At 45.9% G+C, this 11,922-nt stretch overlaps 1 pseudogene; it reads left to right on the top strand.

Moving 5' to 3' along the window:
* The first annotated feature begins 1,155 nt into the window (after positions 1-1,155).
* On the top strand, positions 1,156-5,650 carry LOC123171418 (uncharacterized; annotated as a pseudogene).
* The last annotated feature ends 6,272 nt before the right edge of the window (positions 5,651-11,922 follow it).

The following is an 11,922-nucleotide window of genomic DNA, read 5'->3' as shown; positions in this document are numbered from 1 at the left end:
CCGGAACCGATATTCAAATCGCGCCCCACCTGCTGTGTTGCGCACATGCGGTGTGTACGCAGCCCGCGGAATTGCTAGCACCGGTAATTTTTTTGTTCAAACGTTGAATCGGTGGCATAATCATGGTGAGGATGCAATGGATTACCTGAACAGGAGATCCACGGCGAGTGAGATGAAGGAGACCGATAATTTTTCAGTGACGAGCGAACTCTGCGGAGGGATCAGGATTGGCTTTCCTTTGGAGAGCTCGCCTGTCGCCACCGATGCTAGATGGAGAGAGATCTGGAACTCATCTACGGACGACCCCACAAGTTAGTCAAATACTTGGAGGAATTATTTGAGAGCCCACATGTCAGTATGAGTTTGAAGTCCACCTACCACATTTTCTCACCTCAGATGGAGGTACTCCTCGTAGGACTCATATAAGGCCGACCCCACAAGTTAGTGAGAGACTTAGAGGAATTAGTAACTGAGAGCCCACTTGTCAGTGTCGTCGACGGTCAAGTGAAGTCGACCTACCACATCTCGTCACGCCCAAGAAACATGCCCATCTCTCATGCGTCGCAAAACTCACCCCACCTATCAGGTTATTCTTCTCCTGCACGCAAAAAAAACGAAGTAGCCTCTCTCTTTCTTTCTCTTTTCTCTCTCTCCGAGATTCAAAATCATTGAAGGGGATCGCTGACAAACTGCAGGGAAGAAGATCCCCCCACAATTTAGAAAGGTGTGACTTCCGAACAATCAGCGCATAAGATTCGGCAATCAAAGGTTAGTAAAAATTTATCAACGCACCTTTTGCATGGCGATTCCTGATACACGAGATTGAATTCGTTGATGAATTTAGTTTTACACTGTAGCTTTGATTTGAGTTTGTTTTTTGTTTTGTATCCTCTCGTCCTTGTAACACGAGGTTGTTACTTTTGTTAGGTTTCATGGTTATCTTTGTGTTGAGTGTTGCACAAGCAAATTAGCATCAGAGGATCTCACTTTGGTTGAGGTTGTAGTTTAATTAAAAATTAATATATGTATATATTTATATATGTTAATTATATAGAACTAAAAATATATCTCTGTTGTTATTGACTTCGAAAAGTTTCAACACTAATACTGCAGGTTTATAACCTTTATATTTATTACGTCTCTTTTTCGGGGCAGATGTTCAGGAGTGCGTTATCTGGTCAGGACAACAGGGACGGTCGGTCTTTGAACGACATCGTCAAGGATTATGGGAGGCAGGTAATAGTAAGGAAGTTGAACATTAGTGTTTGGTTTTTTATTTCTGGGACGTTTGCTGTCAAGGTGTCACCACTGAGAACACCAAATAGTAGATCATTAACAACAACAAAAATGATTTATATATCCTCGATGAATGCTGTAATATCTGTTTATCCTGTGCATCTACTCTGCAGTTGAGTATCGAGGTGGAAGAAAAAAATTTACTACAGAACGAGAAGAAGATCAAGGATGCAGATGCTGTCAAACACGCACATGCCATGCGGGCTGGAATAATTGGAGTCTAGAGTGAGATACACGTTCTTGGCAAACGCCCCAACCAGGAGCATGGTGTGCAACAGACACCTGCCAAGAGGAGCATTCTAACCAGCAGAGACTCCACTAAGCAGATTGTGCAGGTAACGACGAAAACTTCAAACGCTGGTTTTAACGTACGTGGAAGTTTTACTCGCACATGCCTCTAATTATTTTTTGGTTTGAAGACACAGATGCCCACAAAGGCGCAGAGCGGGCGTTGTGACGGCCCAGTGTTTGTAGGCGGTCATAATGAAGAGGTACAGGGTAACATAATTTCCTTTGATGCAAGCAGAAGGATCATTGGCAACAAAAGCATTGGTGTTCAAGGATTCGGTACGGTTTGCACAAGCAAGAAGTGCCCAACGACAAAATCAAACATAGGAGCAATAAGCTCTAACATACAGCAGCATCAGAAAGCAATACAGGTGACAACATATACGAACGTGCAACAACATTTAAAGCAAATGTATATTTTTTGTGAGCAATTTTTTCTTTGTTTTCGTCTGGTATATTCAAATTGCAGTATCTTCCACACGCAGGTGTACGAGGAAGGAAGCAAGTATCATGGTAGTCCACGGATTGATGAAAACATAAGGCAAGGTCCTTTGAAAGGATCACCTGTGGCGTTCAACATGAGGGGTCCTTCCAAAGGATCTCCGATGGCATTCAAAATCGTCAGCGAAATCACCAATGCACGGAGGTTGTCGCCAAGATTTGCTGGACAAGAGAGGCATGGGAAAACAAAGGTGACGTTGGAACTATGCTTTTTCAATTCAACACACAAACAGTTTTATGGGAGAACAGGGTTAAGTGCAAAATAGGAGGACGGCTGTCCGTCTTGTACGGCTGTATGTGCAGTTGTTCTTTTATATAGGATGTTGTTGTGCCTCTCTGGCTGTATGGTGTAAACAGAAGCACATGTGTGCCTCTTTGTGAAGATGTGTGTGTAGCATGGTCACATTCGTTCTGCTGGGTGTAATGTGAACAGTGCCTCTAGTGTACCTTTTATACTCGGTGAAGAGGCACGAGTCTGGTTTTGGTATACTAGATGAGCCCTGATGAGTCATATAAATATTTTGTTTAGAAATTAAAAAAATGCATATGCTGCTCTGGACATCTAATTCTGTTTCTTGCCATGTGTTCAGGATTTGGCGGAGGGGATAACAGATGAGGGAAAGAAATATCATAGTTCTCCATCCATTTCGAAGGAAACACAACGTTCATAGCAGCAAGTAGCGTACAACACCAGCACGGATTGCATGGTAGAAGCAGCACAGTCCCTTGGTTGCACGAGTGCCAGAGAAACAGGGAGAAGCATTGCACAATGCAACATTGGAGAGGCAGACTCATTTATGGATTTGGCCGTGCCATGCAGAAACGACGCTGCTGCGTGTGACAAACAACAGAGCAGCAGCAGCTCCGCTGTAAGTGGACCTGTGGCTGGCGATGAGACTGATGTCGTCAGAAGTGAATGCGATCACAAGAACGAAGACACGGTAGACAGAATCATTATGGCACCGCCGACCATTGTAGAGAAAGAAATGGATGACATGTTTAAAGAAGGCATATACCCAACGATTCAGGAGGTCACCGAAGCGCTCGAACCAGAGGGTGGTATGGTATTCGGATCATTGGATGAGTGCTTTTTGTTTTTCTGCAGATATGCTAGAAAGGTTGGCTTTGCTGCCAAGCGATCAACGAGCAGAAGATCGACATATGATTAGCATCTTGACAAGCAGGTGTTTCAGTGCACCAAGGAAGGGCAGAATAAAACAACTAAGAGACATGTTAAGGAGAGAAGGAGCAACTGCTTGATCCGGACAAGCTGCCCAGTCCAAATAACAGCCAAGAGGGATACAGATAGGAGGAAATGGTATCTGAAGAACGTGCGTCTATAGCTCAACCACCAGCTTCACCCATCTGATTGGATGCTGAAGTTCATGAGATGCTATAAGAAGATGACACCTCAGGAGAAATTCTTTATACAAGTGCTGCAGAAGGCGAGGTTAGAACCAAGGAAGGTTATGCAGATTTTTACTGCCATGGGGAAACCGAGGCGAGAAATTATGTTCGACACGATTGACATAAGAAACATTGCATGCCGGGACAGGGCTGGAGAGCGCGGCACTAATATCGCAGACACCATGAAACTGTTTGCTGATATGCAGAGGCGGAGGCCGGGATTCCAGCATGTGGAAGAGACAGAGAACAATGTAGTGCGCAGCCTGTTCTGGACAGACTCCTTGTGTAAGATGAATTATGGTCTATATGGCTTGCCATTTGCACCAATTATAGGTGTCGACAACCACGGGTCGACCGTCCTGTTTGGAGTAGGCCTTTTGAAGGATGAGAAAGTAGGGTCATTCAAGTGGCTCCTAAGCACGTTTGTCGAGGCAATGGGAGGTAAAGAGCCGAAATACATAATAACAGACCAGGACCAGGCGATGAAGACTGCAATAAAGGAAGCTCTTCCGAGAATGAGGCACAGGTTCTGCTGGTGGCATATTAGGAAGAACCTGAAGGAAAATAATGCAATAGTGTTTGCGCAGCACCCAGGGATGTCTGATGATATATTTTGAATCGTCAAAAACTCACTAGATCAAGACGAGTTTGAGCGTGCCTGGAAAGCAGCAATTTCTCCGCACAAGGCGGAAGGCAACAAACACCTGAACACGCTATGGGAACTGCGAAATTTTTGGGTGCCGGCCTACTTCAAGGACTGTTTCTATCCTTTCTCGTCAACAACCACTCGGAGTGAGAGCACGAATTCGATGTGGAAGAATTACGTCGACCACAAGGACACTATAAAAAGGTTTGTTAATGTGTATCACATGATTCAGCAAAATTGCCTCGCCACGCTTGACAAGAAAAGACACCGAACAAAAGAGAAGGCGCCATCACTAGAGACGGGTTCTCCAATTGAAAGACAAGAAAGTCAAGTATACACGAATGAGATTTTCAGGAAATTCCAGCTGGAGCTACGGAACCGGACTTACTTCAAGTGCTCTGACCTGGCAAAGGGGAGACAGTATTTTTAAAAAAAGAATATTGAGCCTGGGGAAAATGGGTGGAAACCATATCCGTGCAAGGAATTTGACAGGTCTGAGTTCAGGGTAGATGTGGATGAGCAAAAAGAAATATACAGTTGCAGCTGCAAGAAAATGACTAGGGATGGCATTCAGTGCTGCCATGTGCTTAAGGTGATGGACCAAACAAGCATGATCGATCAACTTCAAAAATCCTTTGTCATCCCCAGATGGACCAGGAATCTATCAGAGAGTCTGAAAGTTCTGTCTACAAGTCAAGGTGGTAGCATGACCGCACAAGACGATGAAACTATGAGATTCGGCCTCGCTTACGCCGAGTTGTCGAATATCTGTTCAAATGCTTGTAAAAAAGAGAAGGCATACCGTGTGCTGCGTGAGTGTACGGTAGATATGAAAATAAAAGTCATGGCGGCACTTGCCGAGGCACCAGACACATGCATTCTTGCCGAAACTCTCAAGAACCCTCCCATGAGTGGCTCAAAGGGCACGAAAAAGGAGATCGAATCAAAGCTGGTTCTGAGAAGAGAGGAAAAGGCAACAAAGCCGCATCCAAGTGCGACCGTTGTAGAGTAAAGGGTCATAGGAAAACAAACTGCCCGGATAACCCAGAAGTCCAGAAGAGGATGAGGATTGAAGAGGAGAAGAGGAAATCGCAGCAGGAGAAGAGGGCAAGGTCAATGAAATGGCCGACAACTCCGACAACACCATCAAGGACATCAAACGGCTCAGGACAATGCACTCCAAGCCCAGGAGGAAGACGTCAGACGCCAGCAACTCCAACGACCCCACTGACAGCAGGGAGCATTTACCAAAGTCTTGCATCTATGCCAGAATTGAACATCACACAAGCCAGGCACACAGAATGCGTGCAGGGAAGCCCGGGACAAGGCATGGAATCTGCACAGTCCATTTTCAGAAAGGAAAGGTCTGAGTGGAGACTTTTTGGTACCGGAGAACAGTACGAATAGAAAAATTAAAAGGTAATAATGTAGCTTAAATAGGATGTAAGCAAAAAAGTGATGACCGCAATCTTTCACTTTGTTTTTATGTATGAATATTAATTTTACAGGTAAATAGGTTGAATAGCTATGCAGAAGGGTGGGGTTGCACAAGGGTCGATAAGGAAGAATGGATCGCTGAACATTCAAAAACAAGGACGCACGTGGAGCGATGAAATAACAAGCAATTGGTGGGGAGGCCGGGCGGTTGTCGATTGTTTATTTTCTTGTGTTGTGGTTATAAGAACGGCTTGTAAGTTAGTTTGCTGCAGTTATAGAAACAAAACAAATTTAAATAAGAACGCCTTTTGCTTCTTTATGTAATTTTTACTCGGCGGACAAAAATATCAGAGGCACAGGTTTCCTTGTTATTTTCCGCAGCCGCGTCGGTTTCTGAACATGGATGTTGTAAGCATACAAGCATGCTTCTCTGATGCGTGATAGAGAGATAAAAATAACCTAAGGGCACAGCGGCCATGCCACTGGTGAGTGTTCAACCGTGACTGTCACGGTTGCATGGTCACGCCCGCCGTTATGGAATGAAAACGTTTTTAAGCACATAATCTGGGTCGTGCTTCTGGGGCTGCATAATCGTGGCTTTCGAGGTAACTGTGCCTCGCCTGTTCTAACGCATGTTCTTCTGTTATGAATGCATGACCGTAAGTAATTCAAATAACCGTGCTTGCGATGCGTGTCCAACCGTGCCTCATGTGCCTTCATGCTGTGCTTCTGTCATGCAAAGATTTCAAACTGAATGGGTCACGGTTGTGTTTGTTTTTCTGTTTCACGAATGGATATAGTGCCTGGCAGTAGGTTCACGGCATTTGCCGTGAGAGAATCACGTCTTTACATGCTACTAAAGCACGTGGAATCACGGCCGTGCTTGTGTGTGGCATGTAGAACAGTGCTTTACAATGCCGAAGGCAGGACCGTGTGTCTCGTTCTTGAAAAGCCGTGGTTCTGCCATCACTTCATTCACTTGGTTTTGTCCGCGTTTTAGCAGAATCATCAGCAAAGCAGAGGCACGGCCTTGAATCTTCTAGTGACTTAATTGTCAACGTGCCCGTGGAAAATTTTGCCGCTTGCAGAGGGAAGATGGCTGTAGAATCGTGCTTCCAGCGTGGAACAGATTCACAAAGACAGGCACGCTTTGTGAATGTGTGCGGTAAATAATTAAATCACGGAGGGGCACGCACGTTCCTGGTCCGCAAGTACAATAGTGCATCTCGTACCATCAAAGCCGTGACTCTATTTGACGTTTCAAGCAGCCACCTAGCATTGACTTGTTACTACTTTTGAGTTTTCAGTGACCCAGTCGATCTATCATGATCAGGACTTCTAACTACTGTGTGTGTTCTACTATAAGTTTGAGTCTAATGTTGTATACCTGTTGCTAAGTTCCATTATTAATTAATACCATTGATTGTTTACTATTACTAACTTAGTTTATCTCTTGTAATCCACTTTTTATGCATCTCTCTATATGCGTGCGCATGTATAATCTGATTCATTTGTGGTGATTTTAATCTACATACCTCCTCGTGCCTCTTGTACCTGTAAGACTGTGCATTTGTTATCACTACACGGCACTTCCTCTGTGTATGTCCGTGACCCTGTGGTGAACGTTTGGGTGGAAACATGCTACACAGCCTAGAACATTGCGTCCTGTAGAACCACGACAGTGCTGTTTCTGCAAATCGAGACGTGCTTGTGCTTTGTTTAAACCCGTGCTCGTGCTTCACTGTGCAACAATGAAATACAGATAGCCACGAACGTCCATGCCTTTTATGTCGAAATAATATACGTAACATCAAGAAAGATGTGTGACGCAACTCAATACGGAACTGTGTCCGTAGGGAGTTCACATCCGTGCTTTTATACTCAAGGAAATAAGATTTTAAAATCAGCGTCCCTCACATAGGCCATTGGGTGCCTCTGTGGGCTAAACGCCCGTGCATGTCCATCTGATAGAGTCACAGGCTACCACCGACCATGCTTTTGAGCACTTCATGCCCGTGCCTGTGACCCGAAACACTTAAACAAAGAAAGGTAGGAATGTCCACGCCTTCATGTGTGCACAAGACATGACTCTAGTTGGTACAAAGAACCTTGGCTGCAGAGACTTCACGCCCGTGCTTTTAAAAACAACGCCTCTCGAATTGGCCATTACGTTAATGTTAACATTTGTACCCACAAACATGACCCAGGAAACCAAAACACGTTTGTTATCAAAGTTACTGACTACGAGGTGACACAAGACAAAATAAGAAACTTTTTAGTCCACTGCTTAATTGCTTCAGATACAGCGATCAGGGTCGCTGGGCGCGAAGTTCCTTGACTTCTTTTATCATAACGTATGTCTCCAGCGTGAGCTTGTCGTACTCAAGTTTGAGCTTCGCCTTCGTCTTCTCATCCAGAAGATCATACAACCTCGTGGATATCTCCACAATCTTCAACAGGTGAGCTTCCGTAGCCTCCCACTGGTTCTTCACCTGGACAAAAGAGAAGGTGTGAGATTGATGGCAGGACGCACTATCATCAACTTGGGATGAAGTTCACCACAATGATCCACGTTTCACAACTAATGCGGGTAGCTGAAAGAAAGAAAAAATGAATGAAACGGAAGCAGAGTGAACTTACAGATGAGGAAGCCTGGCCAATGGAGATTTCCTCCTGCCTCAGGACACGGCTCTCTGGAGTAGTGTCATCCTGCACAGGCATGGCGGAGAGTGTCAGGGTAGAGAACAGCAAGAGGAGTGGATAGCCTGGAGGCGGATAAAAGGATGAAGGGGATGTGGTAGGGTTTCGAGATTCCGTCTGGCTTATTCATGTTTCACAACTAAATCAAGTAGCCGAAGGAAAGAAAAAAGGAAAGAAGCGGAAGCAGAGTTAACTTACAGATGAGGAACCCTCGCCAGCCTTGATCCCCTCTAGTGTCTGGGCACAGGGTTCCGCAGTAGTGTCCTCCTGCGCAGCCATGGCAGAGAGGGTCAGGATGGAGAGCACCAAGAGGAATGGATAGCCCGGTGGCGGGCAGAGGGGGGAAGAGGGTGTGGCTAGGGTTTCGAGACCCCGTCCTGCTTAAATAGCCGGAGCCTGGCCTCGGGCTACAAGCCAGAGCGGCGTCACCGGAGGAGATGCCCGTCGGACCCTTGGGTTTCCGGAGCGGTGCCACGTGGCGTTCACACCCGAATATGAGGAGGCACCCGTCGAAACGTTGGGTTTCCGCAATTAACGCACGAACGTGACTCCACGTAAAACACAAGCTTGCCTCCCTAAGCGTCTTTACCGTGCCACTCCTGGTTATAGATCAACGGATGCATTTGGAGCACAAAGATACACGAAGGTGACCTCTGACTTGAAACACAGACACACTTGACGGTTCGTGCTTTGACTTAAAATCTTATAACGAAAACAATTGTAACACGGACAGTCGTCCGATTCTATTAGGTTTCCGTAATAATCGCACAATCGTGACTCCGGGTAAGAATAAACCATGCCTCTCCGCCGACTCATTATGAATAGAATTAGAAAACCTCTGTGCGTGACTCTATGTAATTAGAAGATCTTTGAGGGTTGTATGCCCGTGCTTGTGACCTTTGACACTCAAACACAGAGTAAACGCCCGTGCCTCTATGCTGTATGCACGTGCTTATGCCCGTACAAGGAAATACGCTTTTAAAAACAGGGTCTCTCGTATAGGCCATTCTGTGCCTCACAGAGTAAATGCCCGTGGCTGTGCGTAAGACAAAGGTTAGCGTGACTCTATGTAATACCACCGACCATGCCTTTACGCGCTTCATTCCCGTGCCTGTGATAATTGTGATCCCGCGTAAAACGCAAGCATGCCTCTCTGGGCCTCCATACCGTGCCTCTCCTGGTGTTAGAGTCAACGGAATCATCTGGAACACAAAGAGACACGAACGTAGACATGAACTGTTCTACATGCCTGTGTGGCATGTAGAACAATGCGTCACAATGCCAAAGGCAGGACCGTGTGTCTGGTACGTGACAACGCCAAGCCGTACCGTGTGTCTGGTACGTGACAAGCCGCGACAGGAGCGTTTCAGCAGAATCATTTGCAAAGCAGAGGCACGGCCTTCAATCTTCTATTGACTTAAATGTGAACGTGTCTGTGGAAAATTTTGCTGCTCGTAGAGGCAAGATGACTGTAGAACCATGCTTCCGGCGTCAAACGGATTCTTCTATTGAATGTGTGCCGTAAATAATTAAAACACGGACGCGCACGCCCGTGCCTGGTCTGCGTGTGCAACAGTGCATCTCGTACCTTGAAAGCCGTGGTTCTATTTAATGTTTCAAGCAGTCACCTACCATAACCCAGGCCCCCCTGTCAGAAAGAAAAGAAGAAGAAGTAATTAATCTGGACCCCTCCGCTCCCCCGTCGTGGGTATTTAAGTCGTCTCGTGGATTGATAGGCTGTAATCCATTTCTCCAGATCCACCTCAGCACTGGTCGTGGGTGGCGCCACCCCAGCAACGGAGGTGGAGATGGAAAGCGCTGCTCGTAGCATCAAGAAGTCGAGAGTGGCGCCACCGGCGACGCCGCTTTCTGGTGGTGTGCTGGTCGTCGGAGGGGATGGAAGCGGCGACCGTGCTCCCTCCCGATCCGATGAGGAAGAAGAGGGATGTCGTGCAGACCGCATCAGCGTTCTCGCCGACGGCGTCCTAGGTGAGATCATCTCTCGTCTTCCCATCAAGGATGGCATCCATACTCGAATCCTCGCACGTCGCTGGCGTCCTTTGTGGCCCATCGCTCCTCTGAATCTCGACTGCCGTGAGATCACTGACTAACGTCTTTTTAACGATGGTCAAAAAGTTCATATCGAGACCATCTCTCATCTGTGCGCCTTCACCAAGGAGCCCGTTCGCAAATGCTATTTCGGAACGCGGCTCTGTCGAAATCCTGTTGTCAGTCTTCCGGAATCCATTCTGTCCGGCCATGCTGGATCGGTTAGCCGCCTCTCTATTCCGGCGTGCTACCTACAGTGCAGGCCCTCCACCGTTGATGCCTGGCTCCGATCCTGGAAGTTGAACAATATCCAGGTTCTTGAGTTCTACTACCTCTTCCCAGAATTTCTGACGCAAGAGGTAACTCTATTGGATCTATGCACTTCAACTACGCCCTCGGCACCGGAGTCCGTGTTTCGGTTTTCCTCCTCTCTCCACACCCTCGGCTTTGATCTTTGCCAAATACCAGACAATTACGTAGGGACTCTTAAGCTACCACTGGTGAAAAGACTCTCGCTTGTGGCTGTTGATATATCCGACGCGTCGCTGCAAAGCATAATCCACTCTAGTTGCCCTGCACTTGAGTCTCTCCTGCTTGTTTGCAATAGAGGAGGTCGTCGCGTCACAATAAACTCGTCTAACCTTGTAAGCATTGGCATTTGTTGTCCACACGGAGAACTCATTGTTGAGGATGCCCCTTCGCTTCGACGGTTGATTGTTGATTGTCTGGTTGACGACTGTTCGATAACCGTTGTCCCTGCACCTAAACTGGAGACGTTGGGTGAATTCGTGTTTGTGTCTCCCTCGAAGTGTCTTGAGGTAGAGACTTTACTTAATACTAGAACAGAGCTGTACTTGGTCCGATGTTTGTTCTATTAATTTGATGGTCTATGTTCTATTCTTCATACAGAGTCAGGACTTGGAGTTACCGCTGTCTCTGTGTCTGAACCGTATCCATGTCGTCTCACGTGTCTTGAGGTATTGAGTTTTTATGATACTTCCAGCTTAACTTTATTTGTGAGAAAACAAGTTTTATTTCATCCAACCTTTATGCTATTAGTTTTGTGATTCATCTTCTGTTAATTTTCATCAAGGGTTTGAAGGCAGTGAGTCTAACAACAACGCGTCAATCTGTCAAGGCCTTGCTTATCTACATGTATTATAAGGTGGACACCGTCGTTGAATTGCTGCAATGCTTTCCAAAACTGGAGAACTTGTTTGTCGAGGTGATGATATTCAGAAATTTGCATACTGTAGTACTCATTCCTTTTTGAAATGCTTGTCTTAATTTTGACTGAAATTGATGCACCCGTATCTACACATGATTTATTGTTGTATACATCCATATATAGACAAGTCTATGTCTAACTTCTTGTTACGGAGGTGGTAGAACTAATTGTTTCATTTGGTTTTTTGATGGTCTGTATCTCTTTTTATAGACCCTAAGTATTTTCAACCTATCATTTATATTTTAGGGATCGTTGATTTCTCATGGTGAAAAAAACAAATGGTGTCATAAGTACGGACAGTTTCTCAAACATCACGACGTTTGTCGGAAGACAGTATCGCTGGAAGATTATGTTATCTCTGGGAGTTATG

This window comes from Triticum aestivum, chromosome 7D, assembly GCF_018294505.1.
Source record: "Triticum aestivum cultivar Chinese Spring chromosome 7D, IWGSC CS RefSeq v2.1, whole genome shotgun sequence".
NCBI lineage: Eukaryota > Viridiplantae > Streptophyta > Magnoliopsida > Poales > Poaceae > Triticum > Triticum aestivum.
The sequence above is the reverse complement of the archived record's forward strand: the minus strand, read 5'-3'. Positions and strand labels throughout refer to the sequence as shown.